We start from the raw sequence: 22,742 nt of genomic DNA on the forward strand, positions 1-22,742 counted from the left end.
AGTGTGCTGAACTGTTGATAAGAGAAAAAATCAACAACCTGAAGACTGAAAACTCAAAAGTCCTGTTTCATCTCTCAATCCTGGCACAGAACGTTTTAGGGGTCTCTCCATCAGGTGATCCATGGGGGAGTTTCCACAGATCATCCTCCCAGCCAAGGCTGAGTGCAGCCACCACAGCTCGCAGCACCTTCCCACACAGCAAGAACCTGAATGAGAGAGATGGCTTCCCCCAGCTGCTGTGTGTTCTAACACTGCCACCTCGCAGCTGCTGAAAGCCTCAATTTCTGTGCCCCTTCTTCCTTCCCCAAATGTTACATTCTGCACTCCAAACCTGCAAACCATTCCTCTCATCAAGGAGGAATGTCTACCCCACCTGTATTTCAATGCCACCACTTGGCTCAGCCTCCTTTCCTTAGACCTACAAGTTTTTTCCCAGTGTGTGAAATGCCTCCTCTTTAGAAAGGCATATTCCAGAACCTGGCAAAACAGCAGGGGTGATGGATGGATTGAGAGCAGCCCTGTGAAGAAGGACTGGGCCATCCTTGAGAAAGGAAATACTGGATATGAGCTGGCACTGTGTGCTTGCAGCCCTGACACCCCTCTGTACCTGTGCCTAAACAGGGATGTCCAACAAGTCAAGGGAGGGAATTCTGCCCCTCTGCTGGAGTGAAAGCCAGGAAAAGGATGCCTGTGAATGTTGTGGATGTCCCATCATTGGTAGTGTTCAGGGTCAGGTTGGATGAGGGTCTGAGGAATGTGGTCTAGTGGAAAGTGTCCCTGACCATGGCAGAGAGAGAAAGGCCCCAGACCCTGAGGAGTCTCCCCACCCCTGCCAGAGTCCCCCCTGCCAGTAGCACCAGCAAGGCTCCTTCAGCCCCTTATTTCAGAGACAAGAAAGAAATAGTTGTTATTTCCCCCACAGAGTCTCTGGGCTCTGCTTCCTCAGCCTTCCCCTTGTGCCCCACCACGGGTGGCACCCATGTCCTGTGGGGCACAGCCTTAGGCCCAGGGCCATGGGGGCAGCACCTTTTCCCACAGGAAATCCAAGGCTCCAATCTCTCTGGATCTCTCTGCATGGCATCTTGTTGTTGTGGTGGGTTTTCATTTTCTTTATTTGCTATATTTTATTGCTTGATTTGTGGTTTTTTTAATCCCTCTGTGTTTTTCTCCCCGCCTTTGGAGTAGCACAGGTTCCCCATTTTGTATCTTATGTTGCTAAATTTAGACTTGCTCCCTCGTTGTTATTCAGCTTGGTTAACTGTCTTTGTGTTTGTTGCCTGGCCACTCCCTGCCAAATTGTCAATCCCTCTTGTCCCTACTCTTTTTCCCCCAACACCTTCCCTGCTCCTTCCCTCCTCAGATGTCAATCCTTCCCTAAGCCTGCCTTTTTCTCCAGAACCTTCTTTGTCAGTTCTCTATCCTTTGAAACCCCATTGGTTTACTTAAGCCTTTCCCCTCCCTTCAGATCCTCTATTGGTTTACAGATTGTATTTCCCCACCTTGTGTTCCACCGTCAGTCCTCTCAATTGGTTAACAATTGTATTCTCCCCCAAGACCATCCCTGTTTATATAAGTTAGTACCTGTCCTTGGTTCAGGGTCTTGGGACTTTGGACTTGGGGAGTTTACCATCAAATAAAGCTACCCCTGTTGCGACTCCAAGACCCGTGCTGCTTTGTTAATCTGTGCCAAACCTCTGCTGGCAGCTGGAATTCTGCGGGGTCTGCCAGGGGGATCTGTCACACCCCTGTTCTCTCTGTCGCTGGGCTGGGCACACATAGCCTCTACACCACAACATCTTGTCCCTCAAGAGAGTCAACAGCCCCTCCCAGTTTGAGATCAGCAGCAGCCTTGAATTGGGACATTTAACTGCGGCATCCCAATCTTTGAAAAATCCCAACCTTCTCCTCCAGCCGAGCTTCCAGCTGTCCCTCACTTGGTCAGTTCCTACGAGGTGTCCCACAACAACACAGCGAGGCCCACAAGACCCTGCTGGCAGCCTGGCTGCCCTGATTCAGACACATTTTCCTTTCTTCCCACAGTTCTGCAGCTTGAACAATGGGAAGGGGCCCTTGTTTGGTCAGCAGTGAAGTGTCAGACTGCACCTTGCTGGCTCAGTGCCCTTCCCAGGCTTCAGGATTCAGGTGGGGAGGACAACTCAGCACAGGCAGGAGGAGAAAAGTTGAGCTGCACCCCTGGGGCACCATTTGTGTATTTGCAGATTTCCTTTGTTCAGGGGCCTACATGCTGTCCTTGTCACCTCAGGGGTGCTGCCAGCATGGAGGCCTGGCCTTGTCATTGTGCAGATGAAAGAACTGCTGCCAAAACAAAAGGCAGAATTCCTTCCTGGGTTTGGAGCCCCCTAGACAGGACCCATTCTACTGAGCAAGCAAGGCTGAACAGTCCCACAGCCCTAAACACAGCTGCAAAGTGTCCTTGTGCCCATCACCCTCGATCCAGAAGGGCTGCAGAGAGGACAAACTCTGAGCTTTAAACCAAAAGGGACAAAATCATGCACAGGGCCTGGCCTGGAAGGCCTGGATGTGATGGCCGCTCCCAGGGAGAGAGACCAGAGGCCCTGTGAGTAGAGACCAGGACTGTTCCCAGGAAACCATGGCAAGGTGTCAGGAGCAGGCATTAGAGACAGGGCCAGGGAGATGTGATGCAGGTGGCTGAGGGAGAGCATCATGGAGATGAAACTAGGAAATTAAAACTAGGAAACAGGATTTCCTTTGTTCTCTGACAACATGTGCCTGCAGGGATGGAAGGCCTCCTGTGTAATCACAGTGTTAGAAATGAACTTTTAGATACAAATAAATGGAGAGACAATGTTGTGGAGGCAAAAGAAATCTGTTTATTAGTAACAATTCACCTGAGCTGCAGGTATGCCCTCTTTCCCTCAAGAGCCAAACACACACACCCTCCAAAAAAGGACTACATTTTATCCCCTTTCCTGGCCAGGGGCGATCCCTGTCCCCTTTCCCATTGCCTGGGTACTTGGGAATTCCTATTCTCTCCTCACTACCTTCTTTTCTGTCCCCACTCCTCTGATCCTACTTCCTTTTTGGTCATGTCTTTAACTTGGCTGTTTTCCCAGCTCACAGCAACAAATTAACTGGAGCAATTCCAAACCAGAAGTTACAACACACAGAATGAACGACTTTCATTTTTTTACCTAATAACCTTTTAGGTTCAGCAAAATATTACCTTATCGCTGACAACAGGGTAGAGGACTCTGATGTCACCAACCTCTGGATGATGACATCAGGAATTGCTGGATTGTGACCTCACCTTCTCTCCCTGCTTATCTTGGGGTTCCAAGGAGTTTCAATGCTTTTTGTGCTGTCACAGGGGTTGGAGGCTGGTGTCAGAGAGCAGTGGGCTGTGACATCACAGGGGGATGCATTGTGACATTATGCCCCTCAGTTCCAAGGGATACTTCTGAAAAATACCTCCCAAAGTAAATCTTTCTCCAAGCAGATGGACTGGCAAAACCCATGTACGATCAAGTGATAAGACAATTTGTACTCTCACAAATTTGTTTTTCTTCCTCACACCTCTGAAAACCTCTAATTTTTTTGGATTTTCTTTCTTCTTTAGAATCTGTGAGCAGAAGACCGGAATACTTTTGCCTGTTGGAAAAATGCCAAAGCAACGTGCTCTTGACTAGACATTCTCTTGTCCTTACCATAAAGAAAAAGACACTGAACAAACTGAAACATCAGGGATTTTGTGGGAGCAGAAAGGAGAGACAAAATCTGTTTCATTCTTTAAGTTGTCTGGAAAAATTCTGCAAGTTTGCAAAGTGCACAGAGATGCAGTCACTAGAATGAGGCCGTTACTCACATCTGGCATCCCTAAGCCTTTGCCTCAGTTTTCAGAGAGTTTGTAAGTGAGGGATACATGCAAGATTTGTCTAATTAGTAAAGGTAAAGATTCACTTAGGGTTTGATGTGTGGGGATCTCTGCAGTCCCAGAAGGCATGCTGAGACCAATTTCTTTGGTTTCATTCCCTCACAGCAAAAAAAAAAAAAAAAAGGAAAAAAAAAACCCAATTAGGCTCTTTCTGTGCCACGCTGTGGCAGCTCTGCCCTCTCACCTTTGCCTTGAGCCCTTTGGTTCTTTTCCCTGAGCCCCTGAGCCCTGATTCCCATCCTCAGCCAAGGGCCCCTGGAGCCCTTTCCGGGACTGCAGGAAAAGCTCCCTCAGCCATGACCACAGAAGAGCTTCTGGAAAAGTTTATTGTCTCTTGCTGTGTCTTAGTCAGAACTGGTATATATCAACTTGGAGTTCTAGAGGAACAAATTTTCAGGGACTATTCCTCTTCAAATCTGTTTTGTTCTAACCCAGAAGGAAGACAAAGAGGAGGTTCTCTGCTGGTGCTAAGTTACTTGCAATTAGTGTAATAGTAGTCATTAAGTTGGGGAAAGCAACAAGAGCAGTGCAGTGAGCACTTCACGCATTACAAGTTAGGACCCAGTCCAAAAGATCCCAGAGTTGATGCAGTTTCACACCTTGGTTTTGCCCAGGAAGTTTGTCTTGTTTGCTGTTTCTAGGAACACCCCCACTTCCCTGCTGAAGATCAGCAGAACCAGTCTGGGAGCGGGGCAGCTGCCAGCAGTTTTAAATTGAGATGTGATGATCGTTTTTCACTTAGGCTCTGTCACCTTTGGCTTAGATACAAGAGGCTTTCCTTCTTTTTCATAATGGGTATGTCGTGGGTCAAATTTCCTTCTTCCTTTTTAAAGAAACCTTCCTAGAGTTGAGATGGAGCTGTGGGAGAACCAATGCAATTTTGAATTGCCACAGTTGCTTCTATTGACAATTTACTAATGTTTGTGACTTGTCTGCATTCTCATCACAAGTGACATGTTGAGAGACCAAATATGAGTCAAAGAACTTCATTTTATTTTTTTAAATGAAAAACAAAAAAAGCGGTGTAGGAAAACTCCTATAGATGTCTAATTTTTCTCAACATAAATTTCTACATATTTGAAATCATGTTAACCTTCCCAGCACTGCCTTGGGAAGCTTCAGAATTGTTATGATCTGGCTACATTTTTCAGATTTCATAATAAGGAACTAAAGAATCCTAACAGAAAACAAAAATGTCCCATGAGGAATGGTTCCCTTCACCTTCCCCAACTCCTTTTTGCCTGCAATGCTGTCACCCCAGCAGCAGCGCCATCGCGGCAGTGAGTCTGAGAGGTGGCAGCTCTCTGGCCCACATGGTGCTGCTGGCAGAGCCGGCTGCTGCCTACTCAAGGCTCAGGCAGGCCCCTGAGCTGCCGAGCTGCACGGCCAGAGCCATCTCGATGCTGCAGTGCAGGCCAGAGGCGCCGCTCAGCCGGAAGCTGCAGGACTTGCCGGAGGGCAGCGCCGTGAGCTGGCAGTGGCGCGACTGCGGCAGAAGCGGCCAGGCCGCCAGCACCAACATCTGCACCCAGCGGGTGACTTTCTGCAGGTCCAAGTAGGAGCCCGTGCAGAGGGTGTCCAGCAGGTACCACTCCTGATCCGTGGGCAGCTGGCCACCAGCGGCGTGCAGGAAGCACGTGTGCCCCAGCAGCTGCTCCCCGTAGCACAGGCACTCCAGCGCCACATGGATGCGCCTGGCTGGCGGCCGCTTGGTGCTCTCCGGGCTGAAGGAGTGGCCGGGGGGTGGCCGCAGGATGACCAGCGTGCGGTAGCTGCTGCTGCTCTCCTGGACGCTGCAGGCTGCAGGGCTGGTGTCCGTCCCGGCAGCTGGGTGCAGCTCCGGCATGAAGCTCCTCCAGGAGAGCACTCGGCAGACACCCAGGAGCTCGTCCACCAGCTCCTGCAGCACCTTCGTGCTGGGCAGGCCCTGCTGCAGAATCACAGAATCACAGAACAGCTGGGCTTGGTAGTGAGCTTTAAGGACTGTCCAGTGTGACCCCACAGCAATGAGCAGGGACATTCCAATGAGATCAGTTTGCTCACAGCCCCCTCCAGCCCTATCCCAGATGTGCCCAGTGGTGATGGGCTGGGCACAGCCAAAATGCTGCCACCCCTGTCTGCACCCTTGTTCTTCTCATGCTCACTCACCTTCTCCTTGCTGCTGAACTTCACCCTGACAATACTCATCTTGCTGCTGGATTCCTCCTGCGTGCTGTGTCTGGCAGAGCCACACTTCCATCTCGTGACCAGCCAAAAGGCAAGAGAGAGCAGAGGCAGCCACAGCAGCTGCCATAGACAAAGGAAAAGGCTTTCCATGATGGAATTGTTGCCATCAATCTCCTGCAGGAGCTGAGTCATTTCCCAAAGCAGATACTCCTCGTGTTCCTGCATCCGTTTAGCTTCATTCTTTTCAATTTCTGGATTCCCTTTCTGCGCAGCTATGGTCAGCCAAGGCAGCCACAGCAGCTGTCGTACAGAAAAGAGCAGGCTTTCCATGATGGAATTGTTGTCATCCACCTCCTGCAGGAGCCGAGTCATCTCCCGATGCAGAAATTCCTCACGCTCCTGGATCCGCCTGACCGCATCTTTATCAATTTTCATGTCCGCTTTCAACCCACTGGGGGTGAATAACAGGGCCAGGATGAAGGCCAGTGTTGGAGACATGGCCTGGTGGGAGAAAGGGGGCTCAGCATGTCTGGCTGGGAGGGACCAGGGAGCTGGTGACACCTGCAATGTCCCCAGAGCCTCTCTGGGCACCTGCCACATTGAGAGCCCCAAGCCCCACTTCCCTCAGCCCTGGGGACAGTGCCCTGCCCTGAGGGTCCCAGCTCTCACTCTGGCTTTAAATCCCCAGGGCACCTTTCCCAGCCCCCCTCCAGCCCAGCATTTCCCCTGCATGTGCACTCACTGGCTGCCAGAATCCAACTGCCCAGAGCTGCTCCTGACACAGATGTCAGCGTGACCTCTCCTCTGTGATGTCACAGCCAGCAGAACCATGTCACTCGGCTGCCAATCTGGCTGTGCCCCTGCTCACAGCTCCCACTGTGACCCATGCCCTGGCATGTCCCAGCCCCCAGAGCCACACCTGCCCGGCCACGAGCCCCAGCCTTGGTCCCCACTGCCGGCCTCAGTGGCTCCTGGCCATCCTCACCCTGAGTGCAAAGCCAGCCCCAGGAGCCCCCCAGGGTGCTCTGGATCCAGGCTGAGACACCCTCAAGCCATCACTGAAAGGGACATGGATGGGGACTGCAGCTGGATCTTCCAGTGCTCACCACCCCTGACTGTGCTCCAGGTGAACCCAAACCTCAGCTGCAGCAACTTCAGAAGTTTATAAGACTTTGTGTTCTACATGTGTGAATTTCATGCAAAGATATATACCAATGTGCAATTGCTCAAACATATTCAAGTCATCTAATAATTAATTTTTTTATAGGCATGGTTTCTTTTATAGCTATTTTTGTGACCTTTTAAGAATGCTTTCTGTTTTCAACATTCTGTTATATTCTAACAGCACAACTGTGTCTCCTTTTTATAAGGGTAGTTAGAAGACCCCAGTAAATTTGTCTTAAGAATATCAAGTCTTTAAAACCATTGGATAGCAGAGAGGTAAAACCCTCTAACAGCCTTACTAAAAGGATGTGTAACTAAATAAAATTTTGTCTCTCTGTGTACTCTGGACGTAACAAATCTGTGAATTGAAATTTGCAAATACTCAGTGTTTACTAAATCTTGCAGCCTATCACAATTTAATTTTTTCTTGCCAATGTATTCTATTTACAGGTTGTTCTCTGAGAAATTACCTCCGAGGGAGCCCTGCTCGCCCATGAAGCCTCTTGGAAACCTTACTCCCCACCAGCAAATAAATGGTGCCATGGTCAAAACACCCTGTGACTTGGGAAGCCTGCTCTGCTAGCACCTAGCATTACCATAATTTGTGACCAAAAAAATTAAGCACAACAGATTTGTCCATCAGTTTAAATCTGGCTGCAGAAACAATATTGATTTTTGAGGCAGAATAAAGAAAATAGCAGCCTCAGTATTGATCCCTGGGGTTACTGCTGCAAAAACTTAAAAAAATAAATGCTAAGAGAATCGAAAGTGCTCGCTCAGTAAGCAAACCAGTGCTACCTCCAAAGCACTGAGTGAGCTGCTACCAAATGTTAATAACACCAAGCATGTAACACTCTAAAACCAGCAGCAATACACTTTTCACTGGTCACCATGGACACAGCTGCCACAACTTTGAAAGGATGTACTGCTTCAAATTTCTTCACACCCAACATCCATCCATCTAAACATCCAGAGCTGAGGGAGCAAGGACTTTTTAAGGACTTAAAAGTTAAGAAGAACCCAGATGGCATCAATTAACTTTTCAGACAATGGGGGTTGACAGGATAGGTTTCATCATTTGTTAGAGGAATTTTTCGGGTTGCAATCATTGTTTTTACTCATGTTTCCCTGTTTAGTTAAGTGCCTGCAGAGGTCCACTGGGGAAATCTTCATAGTAAGTAAAAACAGGGGAGTTGTGGAATCCTCTGACTCCTCCCCCTCAAGGAAGATCAGATCACAGAGTTTTCTCAACCTAGGCTGATAGAGAAGACTTAACCCCTGACGCTCTGCAGCACTTCTGCCAATCCACATCAGATTGCCTCCCCCACTGGCCAGCTGACACCGCCCACCCCAATTATTCATCCCTCATCCCCCCTACAGGTTGCTGCCCTTGGCCCTGCCCTGTGCCCGCCCCTGTGCCCTCAGGTCACCGGTCACTGACCCCACACTGAAGTCCTGCAGACAACAGGCTTTGGTCTTTTGTCTCTGGTCCCTCTGGCGTGCTGGATGCAGTAAAACCCTTGCTGGAATATGCCATGCAAAGACCCTTCCTGCCTTCCTGTGCTGAGCTGTCTGTGGCGTGTGCATGTGCATGGACTGGAAATGGCTGTTCTCGTGGCCTTCCTCGGAGCGGCTTCTGAAGGAGACGCCTCCAAGAAGGTTGCAGCATTTCTACCACCCTGTAGCACTGCAACACTAAACAAATATACAAAAATCAACTTAGGTTAAAAATATGAAATTTTTTATAAATTGCTACACTGGCGATGTCAACATACAAATATCAATTTAAGGTTGCAAAACAAATTTATTGTTACTATCATGCAATGTAAATATATAGAAATATCAAATACAGTTTAAAAAATCTAATGTACTGAAACCCTCTACAAACACTCATTAGAAACAAATATCAATCAAAGTTTAACAATTAAATTTATTACAAATTACTACAACTGAACAGCCCATATACAAACACAGGAATATCAATATTCCTCTCTAAACAACCCTAGCCTAGAACTAAATGAACACAATTTCAGAACTGTACAAATCCATACGCGTTTCAATAGAATTAAATACACCACAGCAATGTGCAGTGTAAATATATATTAAGTGTTACATATGACATATAGTAAGACATATGTAAACATATTCTTAAGAATCCTATCTATAAATACAAATATCAGTGTACCAATAGAAAAATCCATCTAACTGTAACAGTGGAACTACAGAGCTGTACAACTGTACACATATGTGAATATAACAAAGCAGGGACATAAAGTGAACATAGGTACACATATATATAACTGCATACATATCTATATTTTTATATATGTTTACACACACACAAACACACATATATACATACATAACATACATCCATAAATGCAAGTAGATACACATTCATAATATCCCTATACAAATATCAGTCAATGTATGTAAATATCCCTACACTTGTAACTATCCAAGTCTAACTCTGCCCATCCATAAACAGAACCAGATCAGCAGGGATTGCAGCCCCCCATGTTCCCAGGCTCTCCCTCGGTCTCCTCCTCCCGTGCAGAGCAGCTCTCCTGGACAGGGACAGCAGATGGGACATGTGGGAAGCAAAGGGAACACTGAGTCAGTACGGGGACGTTTCCCTTGGCAGCAGCTGCACTTCCAGCAGGGAAGAGGAAATGTCAGAGCCTCCCCAGGAGGGTCAGAAGGAAAAGCAGCCGAGCGGGCCAGGCTGTGCTGAGCTGTTCACTTCTTTCAGGCATCCCAGTTGCTCTGGGGGAACTCCCTCATGTCACGTTATTGAACCACCTCTGCACTTACCAAGACTGTGGCCCCCAAATCAAGCAGTATTTCTGTCTCCAGCTGCTTGCACCAGTGACAGGGAACGTCCTCTGACAGTGCTGGGGCACAAAGTTACCTTCCACAGCTCATCTGACAGGGCCTTGCTCTTCCTCTGCTTCCTGTCTTTCTCCTTATCTTCCACTTGGAATTTTCACTGAATTTTTTTTTTTTCTTTCTTTCCCTTTGATCAGTGCTAAAATGAATGTTTCTCTTCCAAGCTTGAGTTTGTTCAGTGATCCTGTGGAGTGTTTTCTCAGAAGCCTTTATCATGGAATTGAGTGTTAATTTCAGCAGTTTTGGTGATTTTCTGTGTGATTTACACAAATCTCCTTTTAGTTAAGGCACCACTTGGGAAGGTATAAAGAGAAGAAGGATGTTTCTGTATGTCAGTCCACTAGTGGAATATTCATGGAGAGAGAGAGTGATTAGCTGCATTTTACATGTACTCCTAACCTGAAAGTGCAACAGATAACTTGGGGAGAAATTAAAGCCAGATCTCTCCTTCTACCTGCCGGGGTCGGCTGTTGCTTGTCTCTGCCCCAGCACGGGAAAAAGTGGTTCTGGGTAGGCCGCGCTCTCGAAGAAGGAGTCTGGACTCTTGCTTTCGGTCTTCAGTCGAGTTTATTATTTCTTATCTACAAAGATTTTCTGTCTGTCCAGCTGAGGTCTGTTCAGCAGGACAGCCAAAGGCACTCTCTCCCGCCCACGAGGCGGTTGTCTCTTTTATAATGAAAATTACGTATTCGATATTTACCTTTACTTCCCAATACTTTCTGCCCTTGTTGGCAAGTGTACTCTTTCTATGAACCAATCCACACATGCCAACATCATCCTGAACATGGATGCCAAGGAGAAGAAAGAAGAAGGACAGGGCACGCCCAAATTCCTCCATCTTGGGACTCCTGATCCATGCACAGAATTCTAGACCCCCCTGTACAATACATAAAACCCCCCTGTACAGTGCATTCTAACTTAAGCTCTAACAAGTGAATAACATCCCCTCACCATTTAGACATGAAATTCTCTCATCTCTTCACCTTCAGGTGTCATTTCTTTAAAAGGATCAAAGTCAAGCCACCAGGTACCTTTGGCAACATTCCAGGGCCTCCGAGCCCCCCAAGGGTTGTCTCGGTAGCTCTGGACATCCGGAGTGATGTACTGAGTTCCCACATCTCCCCCTTCTGTTTGCACCAAAAGCACCCTCTTTACAACTCGACTCATGACACCCCGCACACACAAAAGAATGCATGGGATTACAATCAAGAGGACTATGAGAATCACCAAAATTTGAAACCCTATCTTTAAAATTTCTTTTTCCAAAGGTGAAAGATCAAAAAACTTTGCCATGTCCTCAATCCAAGATCCAGTGATTTCGCCAAGTTTCTTCACACTCTCCTCTATTTTTTCAATATTTTCATGAATTGACCTGGAATGGTCGGAGAGATTCATACAGCACATTCCTTCAAATTCTTTGCACCCATGGCCGTGAGCAAGCAAAAGATAATCGATTGCTGCTCTGTTTTGCAGAGTTGCCTGTCTTACACTGTTCATGTCTTGCAACATGTCACTCAGTGCAAGAGAGACTGATTGAGCATGCTTGCTCAGCCAACAACCCATACGATCCAATTGAGTCAAAGCAATTCCTGATGCTGCCTGAGGTGAGAAAATTGCTATCGCAATTCTCCTTGCCTTGCTCCAAGTGTAAACCCTGTCATCACGATTCTCATCGAAATATTGTAAAGATCTTTTTTCTTTATGTTTTTGTTCTCTCTGCATCTTTAAATCTGGCGTCAGCATTGAAATTCTTCCAATGCTGCATGGACCTCCCTTGGCATTCGCAGGAATACCATGCCAAATCCTGTCTCCACAAATCAAAAAGAATCCCCTTGGCAGTTGCACTGGGACTTGGAGTGACCCTTTGTCTGTCACCATGGTGTTGTTGCACCAGGCTGACGCATTTCTGTAGAATTCATGACTGGGAGTAACATCAATAGTTTTGTTTGGCTTTGCTGTACCTGAAATTTCAAATTTCATGCATACATTCATTGTCATGGACCCGAAAATCTCCAATTCCTGAGGTTCAGAAGAAGCCACAGGAAGAGAATGTGTCCAAGTATACCATTCATTCACAGGATCTTTAACGATCTGTGAGATCTCGATTGCAGTGTGTCCTGGAATTGGCCATTCACTCACTGGCAATCCAATCATGCATGCTGAAAATGGCCTCCCTGGTCTGGAGTGCGTCAGGCAAATGCTATCTAAATCTGCTGCTTGGGCTAAAGCTTCCCAAACATTTTTCTCTGGTTGATTGACTGGTAAATTTGCTTTGTTGTTCAAAACCATTGGCAATGAGACAAAACACATGAACATTGCAAAGTTTATCATCCCACCTTTCTGACTAAATATCACCATTTTCCACCCAAAGTTTTTCAGAAAACCCCCCAAAGTCTTTTATTCTTCTGTTTTTTCTAGATTATTGCTTGTAGTTTGAGTCTCCTCCTCTGTCTGAGTACTTGTCTCTCTGTTTCCGGGATCTGTGTTCTTTTGTTCTTGCGTTCGAAACGGCTTCACGTGTCGTGCCGACACCCACTTCGGACCTTGCTCTGTGGAAACACAAGCGAAACCCTTGCCCCAAGTGATTAGTTTGAAAGGACCTTCTATCTGTCCTGATTCTGGGTTTCTGACCAAAACTAAAGGATTCTCCCTTAATCTTGCCTGTGAACTATTTGAGAAATGTCTCAAGATCGGAGGATTGGGTTCTGAAGATGAACTATTTAGGAAATTCAACACATACAATGTGAAATGGGCATTGTCAACCTGTCTGCTCGAGCATTCCCCTCTGCTAAAAATCCTGGAAGTGTTGTGTGAGCTCTGATGTGTGTGATAAAATATTCATGTTCTCTATTTTCCAACAAAGTTTTCATGCTCACCAAATGTGAATACAATACTTCATTGTTGGCCTCTTTCAAGAGTGAACCTTCCAAGCGTCTGACTACCCCCGCGACATATGCGGAATCCGTAATCAAATTGAGAGGTTGTTCAAACAACTGAAATGCTCGAGTGACTGCTGCCAATTCCACAATTTGTGGAGAACCCTGAATCATCCTCACATCCGAGTCCCATTTCCCTGTTTCTGAGTTCACCCATGTGATCACTGACTTGTGTATCTTCCCTGAGCCATCAGTGAATACTGTGATCCCGTCCAGAGGTTCTTCACTTATTCTTGGCTTTGCTCTGTAACATATTTGCGACTGCAGCACTCTGTGTTGTGGAAAATGAATTGTGCAAGTTCCTGGGAAAGCTAACAATGCAATTATTAAATCTTTTGATTTCTGCATCGCCCATTTAAAATTGCATGCACAGTGGAGTCTTCGATGTCAACAGTGATTGTTTTTCAAACAGTCTTTGACTCGAGGTCTTTGGCCTCGCTCCTGGACTTAAATAAGGAATTTGAAACTCTTGCGTCTGCATCCTTTTCATCGCATCAAATGATGGCATATATCCTCTTCTTGCTTCTGCTGCTGAAAACATCCTTGCCGGAATTCCCTCTGATGCTGCGATTCGTATCACGTCTTCTTCTTGCCCTTGATCCTCGTATAATGTATCTTTAAGTTCTAACTGTGGTACTGTTTTCTTTAACGTTGCCTTCCCTTTATACGTTGTTGGAAAAAACTGCTGCATGGTTGCAGTCCTGCCACGAGATAACGTTGTGGCTCTGCCCTGCATTTCGGTCATCCCCCCACTGGGTTGCCTGGACAGGTGCGATGACGTCACAAGCTCGATCGGCTCTTCAGCCACATCGATTGGCTGCAGCAGTTGTGTTTGTGGAACCTGAGCCTGCACGGATTTTGACTGAGCCAGCAATGGAGGTTGAACACCTGAGCACCGCCCTGAGATGGGAGTGGTCTGAACCACAGGGGTTGGGATCGAGGAAACTGGAACTGGAGAAGGGGTGGAGCCCCGGGATACGGAGCCCCGAGATCGGCCCCTCCTCGCCTGGGACGTCACCGAGGATCGGACCCGCCCCCGACCGCGCTCCGCCCGCATTTTTCGCGTGTGCGCTTTTTCGGGAATGCTTCCCGTCTCCCCTGGACTGACGTCACTGTCTCCGCCCCGCTCCCCTTCTGATGTCTCCTCCCCAGTGTCTGTCCCCGACTCCTCCCTCTCTGATGCTGTGTCCATACCCCGTACCCGTGTGTACGATCCCTGCTTTGCCCGTGCCCGTGTTTGCTCCGCGATGCGAGCAGACCGCCGCGGTTCGACTTCCGGGTCCTGCGTCACCGCCGTGCGTCCCCTACGTCTACTTACGGGTGCTGCTCGGAGTTCCGCGGCTGCTCTGAGCTTGTTCCCCGCGTCTGACGTGGACGCTGTGATTTGGGAGCCCTTCCCGGATGTCCCGCGTGTCTCGCCCCCCGCGTGCGTCTTTGGCACGGCGCCCGCCAAGGCCGCCACCCCCGGTGTGGGTCCCCCAAAACCCGTGCCAAAACTCGTGTTCCCCACCGCTTCCGCGCCCCCCCCGCCGGTCGCGACCGCCGCCGTCGCCGCCACGCCGCCGCGAGAAAGCGTTTCCCCATCTCCCTTCAATCCCCCGCGGACCCCCCTTCCCGATTCTTCCGCCTCCCCCGCCCCTTCGTCCCCCGAGATTCGAAATTCAGGAACAATCGTCCCCGACCCCTCGATCTCGCTGGGTAAAGATCTTAGCTGTTCTGGGGTTGGGATTGTATTCGCGTCTGAATCGGAGCCTGAACCCCCCTCAGTTTCCGGGGTTTCAGGGCGTTTTGGAGGTCTCTTGGGACTTTGGGATGACAGGGCTGAAAGCAGTGCCTTTTCCCCTTGCTCCTCTCCCTCGGGAGCTGTCCCCCCCGGGCCAATTGGAACCAGAGCCAATCTCTGCACCGAGCCATGCTCTGTTTTCCCCGCCCTTGTGGGAGTTGTGGAACCTAATTCCCTGGCTGATCTCCGACACCTTGCAGAGATAGCCTCTAACATAATTCTTGCTGGAGATAACAGCTTGAAAGCCGTCTCTTCCTTTCTGGTAGCTAAAAAATATAAATGTCTGTTAACTTCTTGCCAAAAGCCCACCTCAAACAACACATGTGTTTCTGCAAACGGATAATTAAATCTGACCCACAATAATAACTCTTTGAGCTCCTTTTTAGAAACCCCCTCTGCGTACGCTTCTGTCACGCCTTGTAAGGCTGACAATGTTTCTATTTGTTCCTGTGTGAGTGTGTTCCCCATGTTTCTTAATTTTGACCTTCTCACCGAATTTGTGTCGTCAGAGCAGTCTGGAGGCTCCCGGTTCCCGTCCAGCAGGTCACAGGAGATGGATTCGGAGGCGCCTTTCCGATTCCGATCCGGGCTGTTCTGATACGAGGTTTCTTCGGGAGAAGTGGAGTGCGGTGTTCTCTCTTTGGCTGCTGCTTCTTCAGACTCTTCTGGCTGCCTTCCCAAGGAGTTATCAGTGTTCTCCTGGGAATGAGTCCAGCTCCGGGAACTGCCTGCCTGGGAGCTGCCCGCTCGGGTGCTGCCCACCTGGGTGTTCTCTTTGCAGCTCACTCTTCGGCTCTCCGCTCGAGCTGTCGCTCCTCGTGCCCACCTTCGGGCCCCCCTTCGTGCCCACCCAGGGACGCCAGATGCCGGGGTCGGCTGTTGCTTGTCTCTGCCCCAGCACGGGAAAAAGTGGTTCTGGGTAGGCCGCGCTCTCGAAGAAGGAGTCTGGACTCTTGCTTTCGGTCTTCAGTCGAGTTTATTATTTCTTATCTACAAAGATTTTCTGTCTGTCCAGCTGAGGTCTGTTCAGCAGGACAGCCAAAGGCACTCTCTCCCGCCCACGAGGCGGTTGTCTCTTTTATAATGAAAATTACGTATTCGATATTTACCTTTACTTCCCAATACTTTCTGCCCTTGTTGGCAAGTGTACTCTTTCTATGAACCAATCCACACATGCCAACATCATCCTGAACATGGATGCCAAGGAGAAGAAAGAAGAAGGACAGGGCACGCCCAAATTCCTCCATCTTGGGACTCCTGATCCATGCACAGAATTCTAGACCCCCCTGTACAATACATAAAACCCCCCTGTACAGTGCATTCTAACTTAAGCTCTAACAAGTGAATAACATCCCCTCACCATTTAGACATGAAATTCTCTCATCTCTTCACCTTCAGGTGTCATTTCTTTAAAAGGATCAAAGTCAAGCCACCAGGTACCTTTGGCAACATTCCAGGGCCTCCGAGCCCCCCAAGGGTTGTCTCGGTAGCTCTGGACATCCGGAGTGATGTACTGAGTTCCCACATCTACCAGCCTGTATTCAAATGTAAAGTAAATAGAGCAGGGTGAGAATGTTAGTGTTGAGTTCCTAATGTGCCTTATTAAGGTGTTCTTAAAGTAATGCAGATAAAATCTGGGTTGGCATTCCTAATTTCCAGACACTCCTTGTCAGTTTCATTGACTCTGAAAACACCAGAGGTGTGCCCATCCTACCTTATTAATCGATTTGGGGAGGTTTTAGGTTCAGATTCTCTGAGGCTTTAGCTTTTTAGATCTCTAGACAATGCTTCCAGGAATCTAAATGGGTTTCAGAAATTAAACTTTGCTCCTTTTTTCCCTCAGTCTGGTGCACTTGTGTGCACCAGAAACCTTCAGTGAATGGATTCCACTCTAATACAACTCCAAGCTGAATCTCTCAGCTCTGTTTATAGTTGTGGTTTACTCTCCTGCAGTGCAATTTTAAAATCTTCATTCCTTTTTATCTGTCTTTCTTTTTCTGTTTTAGCTTGCAAATGCATGCAGATGTATCAGAAATTATACATTTAATTTCTGATCCATCACTTCCAGTCTAGTAATTTCATTTTATCCTGTTCTGATGTTATGCTAGCCTTGTATGTTTTATTCTAAGTGCACTCATGTTTTCTTGAATGTGGAAGTTTTAGAATGCAATGTTCTCATACATCTCCTTTCACGAAACCCTTCACTATCATCAGCAGAAGTAACTGTGTGGTTCCTTTCTGCTTTGTAGAAGATTTTGGGAAAGTCCTGCTCAGCTCCAAAAACCATTTATGATGCTAGGTAATTCTCCTAAGAGCTGAAGTTAATGGTAAAGCAACGGCAGCTGCTTGTTCACTTGACAGAAATTGGGAGAAAGCACACTGCAGATACTGAGGAATGCAGTGCAAGGATGGTGGGCATCCCTCAGTCATCCCAGCAGATTGATATCACTGGCAAAATTCCCTCTTTTCCAAAGGGTTTTCATTTGCTTTGGCTGTACTTTGTATGGCTGCAGGTCACATTTCCCTTGATTTCAGGAAGTATCTTGGCAGTAACTCTTGGTAATATACCTTGCTAATTCCCCCCTTGGAGGAATTACTCAGTTCTGCAGTCCTCATTATATGCCCTGTTTTAAAAGACTTTTATGCTATTTTCCCTCTCTCGGTGTCTTCACACTTGTTCAACAAGGTTCTCTTTCTGAAGATATAAATCACAATATCCCAAAGGATTAAAAATGCTTGCGTATTTGTTCCCTAAGTACTTACAAAAGAACAATAAGAAAAATCCGTATAAATGCTGGATGTAAAATGTAAATAAAAATAAACTTGAGAGTTCTCCCAAAACCCTTATGAAAAAGCCCCAATGTATTCTATAAATCCTGATAATTTGTCTACAGAATACAAAAAGGGACATGTCCTAGAAGAGAAAATTTGTACCACAGTGCTGCACAGAATTCTATGCTTTCAAGCTTTTTGCACTTCAGGGGCAGTATCATTCTCTGCACTGCAGTGCTCTGAGCATGTTCTGCTCACCATGGCAGCTTTCTGCTCTCCCTGGTACAGATCATCCTCCCAGCCAAGGCTGAGTGCAGCCACCACAGCTCGCAGCACCTTCCCGCACAGCAAGAGCCGAGAGATGACTTCCCCCAGCTGCTGCGTGCTCTAACACTGCCACCTCGCAGCTGCTGAGAGCCTCAATTCCTGGGTTGCGGCGTGTTAGTTTATTGAGTCCAATGTTCTATTAGCTTGTCGTATGTTCAGGTGTTCCCCGAGTTATCACAGTTAGTTTCTCCCCTGCCTTATGCCCTCCTACCCAACTGGCCCTCCAGGAATCCCCTCCCTCCTTCCCAGATTTTTCCCTGTCTGTCAAAACAACCCGGCCCCTTTGCCCTGTCCATCAGCTCAAACCTTGCCCTTTGTTCCAGAAAGTTCCCTGTACCTCACCCTAAGATCCAATCCCTATCCCAACCCTCTGTCCTCCCCTTGTTCTGATTTGTTTCAGCCCTCAAAACCACACCCTGGGACTCGTTTATTGGTTACTATATGGTGCCTGCGCCCTGTTTTAAGAGTTTTTAAAAACAGATCATCCTCCCAGCCAAGGCTGAGTGCAGCCACCACAGCTCGCAGCACCTTCCCAGACAGCAAGAGCCGAGCGAGAGGTCGGCTTGTGTTCCCGTTTGGCAGTTCTGTCCTGTGTAACCTGTCCTTGCCTCTCCTAATAAATTTGCTGGACTTTGCACTGCAGAAGAGCCTCCTCTGCCTCTTTCACTCGGTGCTTGTGGCTCCTCCAGGGTCTCTACTGCCAGGCTGGCTTAGAGGTTCTGGCTCAGGCAAAACCCCAGTCTAGCCACTTCCCTGCTCTCGCCATTGCCCCTGGAGCATCACAGAGCTAGCCAGGGCTCCGGAGGACAGTGGCAGTGAGCCATGCCCTGGCATGTCCCAGCTCCCAGAGCCACACCTGCCAGGCCACGAGCCCCAGCCTTGGTCCCCACTGCCGGCCTCAGTGGCTCCTGGCCATCCTCACCCTGAGTGCAAAGCCAGCCCCAGGAGCCCCCCAGGGCGCTCTGGGTCCAGGCTGAGACACCCTCAAGCCATCACTGAAAGGGACATGGATGGGGACTGCAGCTGCATCTTCCAGTGCTCACCACCCGTGACTGTGCTCCAGGTGAACCCAAACCTCAGCAGCTGCACCTTGAGCACATTGATCCTTCTTGCCCACCCTGGAACGTGGTATTCCCACATCATACATGAGCCCTTTGCAGGGAGTGACCAGCTCCCAGCTGATCTGCTACCTTGGCATTCTTTTGTGTTTCCCAGCAATGAACTTAATGGATCCACTCATGAGAATCCCAGCACATCATTTGCTTCTCAGAGCTCTTAGGAAAAAACCTCCACTCATCACTAGTTTTTGCACAGAGAAGGAGGTGCTGACAAGCATAAGGCACAGACAGGGCCCTGACATAAGAATTCCTGAGCCATAGGATTCTACACATTGCTGATGCCAGCTGCTTGGTTCATATTTCATAGGCAGTTGTGGATGGGGGTTGCTGCTGACAGGGTAGGAAAATTTGGAGAAATGAAGGTGCAGAAGACAAGCAAAACCAAGAAGCAAGAGGGAAGACACTTAGAAATACAGAGCACAAGAGAAGACCTTGGAGATGGCTCAATAGAAAATGCCAGCAGCAGCGCCCAGAGCCCGGAGCTGCTCACTGCCACCACAGGGGCTCCTCAGTGCCCTGCTGGTTTGTGTCTGATCCCTGCTGGGCTCCCTCTGCCCCTCCAGCAGACACAGCCCTGCCTGCAAAGGGCTCCGTGCTCTGGTGTTCTCAGCTTGCTGCAGGCTACATTCTTAGCAGCGCTGAAAGAGGAGGTGAAACAAAGAGCCCTTTTCTGTGCTGCCTGCAGCTCGGAGTGCCCGGAGCCCGGGCCCGTGAAGAGCTGCTCCTGGCGCTGGCTGTGCTCAGCCCGCTGTGCCGAGCAGCCGCGGCCATGGAGACACAGGCGGGAGCTCTGCCCGAGGCCGGCAGCGGCCAGGCCCGGCTCGCAGCTGCGAGGACGCCGGCAGCCTGTGCCTGAGCCGAGGCCATGCGGGGGGTTTGCGGGCAGGGCTTTTGCGAGCCGGCCGGAATGTGCCGCCTCCCGTGTGGGCCCGGCTGCGGCAGAGGCAGCGGGAGCGCGGCGGGGCCGGCAGCGGCGGGCAGAGGCCGCGGAGAGCAGCAGCCCGGCCAGGCCCGCTGCGGACCGGCACGAAGCTCCCGGGCAGCCCTCGGCCGTGTCTGTGCCCGCCGGGCAGGAGCCACAGCAGGAGCCGGCCATAGCGGCAGCTCGCCGTGCCCGGGGCCGCGGCCGCAGCTCTCCCCGCCCGGCCGCAGCAGCAGCCGCTCGCCTCCGAGGCTCCGGCGCTTCCCGAAGAGGACGGGCCCGGCCCCCGGGACGCGCTGGAGCCCCGCAGCGAGAGGAGCCGCCGGCGCCACAAACGGCAGCGTGGATGGCGCGGCCTGAGGAGGAGCAGATGAGGCTCTTGCTGGGCCACGCTGTGGCAGCTCTGCCCTCTCGCCTTCGCCTTGAGCCCTTTGCTGCTTTTCCCTGAGCCCTGATCCCCGTCCTTGGCCAAGGGCTCCCGGAGCCCTTTCCAGGGCTGCAGGGAAAGTTTCCTCAGTCACAGAATCACAGAATCACTGGGTTGGAAGACACCTTCAAGATCATGGAGTCCAACCCATGCCTTAACACCTCAAGTAAACCATGGCACCCAGTGCCACATCCAGTCTTTTCTGAAACACTTGCAGGGATGGTGACTCCACCAGCTGCCTGGAGGGGTCTGTCCCAGGAAGAACCAAGATAGCACTGGGGCCTTCTACCTCCCCCCCAGTAGTGCTTGGAGCTCTGGAGGTTTGTCTTTCTGCTTAGGGAAAGGCCGTGGAAAAGTATTGGGAAAACTAGTCACTAATAGAGTAGCTTACAGAGATACCAATATATGTGCAAAGAATACAGAAAACATAGAAAAGAAAAATGGCAAAACCCAAACAGCATGAGCGTGGTCTTGGGCATGATCACATAGATCCAAATGGTCTTCTCAGCCCTATATCTGTTGTATTTCTGAGAACCAAAGGAATCCTGCTGGAGCCTGTGGGGAGATGGGTTTGGGAGGTACAAGTTCATTCATTTTTTTTCTCCTTGGGGCAGCTCCTGTTCCTAACATCAGCCGAGCCTGTCTCCAGACTGATGCCTCTGATGGTTGCAGCCAAACAATTCATGGCAGGCAGAAGACATGACTTTCTCCAGTGCTATCTGTGAGTGGGAGTCAGAATAAAAACTACAGAACCCACAGCTCCATTGGAAAATTCCCTTTCTTTTCATTCTGTAAATAAGTTCTGTGTCCACTTCTGAATTGTCAGTTATTTGTTAAGGATGGGAAGTTCTCTTTTACAAATTTTTTAATGTGGTTTGCAATTGGATAAGGGTCTCCTTCCTTCACAAACTCCAGCCCAAACTGCCTTTGGAATATGGCCCACTGGGCAGTTTTTGCCAAGCCATGGTATGTCTGGATAAGAAAGCAAGGGCAATGGTATTTGCAGCTAAAAGCCAACAAAGCCTGGGACAGCCAAAGCATCCTGTGGAGATCCAGGCCTCCAGCTGTTACTAGAAATCAGCAGAGTTCCAGCCAAATGGTTCTGTGTCACTAAGTGCAATCTCTTTGCCTGGATCAGAGCCTTGGTCAACAGAAAAAGCAGAAAGATCAGCAAGGGTGATCCCAAAGGCCCACAACAGCATTGTTATGTTGTTATTTTGCTCATCTTGTTTAAGTTTGCAACTAAATGTTGAGCTGATGGGGGGGGGGGGGGGGGGGTTGGGGGGGGCGTGGGTAAGAAAAGAAAAGAGGCTTATGACAGGGCCATGACATTCTACAAGAGGAATCACTGGTGTGCCTGGTGTGCATTTCCTGGACCTGTCTCAATTGCATTAAAGAATTGTAGCCCTGATTTAAAACAGACAGGTAGGAAACGACCTTTGAGAGCCAGAGGCTAAAATGGCTTGTGGATTTTTTTTAAGAACGAGGACATAAAAATTACCAACTGCAATAAATAAAGAGTTAAAAAAGAAGTATTTTGGTATATGAATAATTAGAAACACAAAAATGTGGAGATGGGAATGCATGTTTTCATGAAAATAATGAAATTATAGACCAAAAACACAGGGCTGTTGACATTTATCTCTCCTCCTGTGGCATTCTTGAGTGCTCTAACCACCTCTCCAAAAGACCTAGAAACAAAAGAGAAGCAGTGAAATGAGAAGCTGTTTAGCTCTTGGAGTGAAAGCCAGCCCACACAGGAGATGTCTCCTGCAAATGCCCAGAACCTGCAGGATGCAGGAGGGCTCTGCCAGAAGGCAGATGATGCATTTTCCTCTCAAGTGCATGGGCACTGCGCCTGTTCCTGAAGCACTGGGGTTCACTGCCTCAGCTCCTAAAGGGAGTTTATTCTTTCATCTTGGGTTTCAGTTTCTAAACTGTGTGGTTCCTATCCTAACCACAGATTATTTCCTTCAGCAAACCATGGGAAAGAAATGTTCCTGAGAACTGTAACCTGACAGCTTTGATAAGGGGGTTGCCCTTTCAGGCAAGCAAGATTCTTCTTTTTTCATTAGTGTGTCAGTATGATTGTGAGACATACAGAAATGCTAAAGAAATTAACACAGAGCTGTCCTACACTTGAGAGACAAGGAGATCTTCCAGGTCCTGCTCCTTGATGCAGGCAAGACCTCGGCAGCATGAAGATGTCTCTGACAAAGCCTTCTGAGCACACTCACAAATTCTGAGCAGCACTGAGAGATGGGACAATCTATCCTCAGGGTGTGAAGATGTTTCCAGATGGCCTGACTTCATGCTGGATAGACA

The 22,742-nt window shown here is 48.8% G+C and overlaps 1 long non-coding RNA gene across 1 annotated transcript; it reads left to right on the top strand.

The window, feature by feature from the left end:
- The first annotated feature begins 352 nt into the window (after window positions 1–352).
- LOC135298345 (uncharacterized) lies at window positions 353–4,053 on the top strand. The gene is made up of 2 exons (XR_010360334.1): window positions 353–3,497; window positions 3,599–4,053. It is a non-coding gene; the product is annotated as an uncharacterized LOC135298345 (long non-coding RNA).
- The last annotated feature ends 18,689 nt before the right edge of the window (window positions 4,054–22,742 follow it).

Source organism: Passer domesticus, chromosome 4, assembly GCF_036417665.1.
Source record: "Passer domesticus isolate bPasDom1 chromosome 4, bPasDom1.hap1, whole genome shotgun sequence".
Lineage (NCBI taxonomy): Eukaryota > Metazoa > Chordata > Aves > Passeriformes > Passeridae > Passer > Passer domesticus.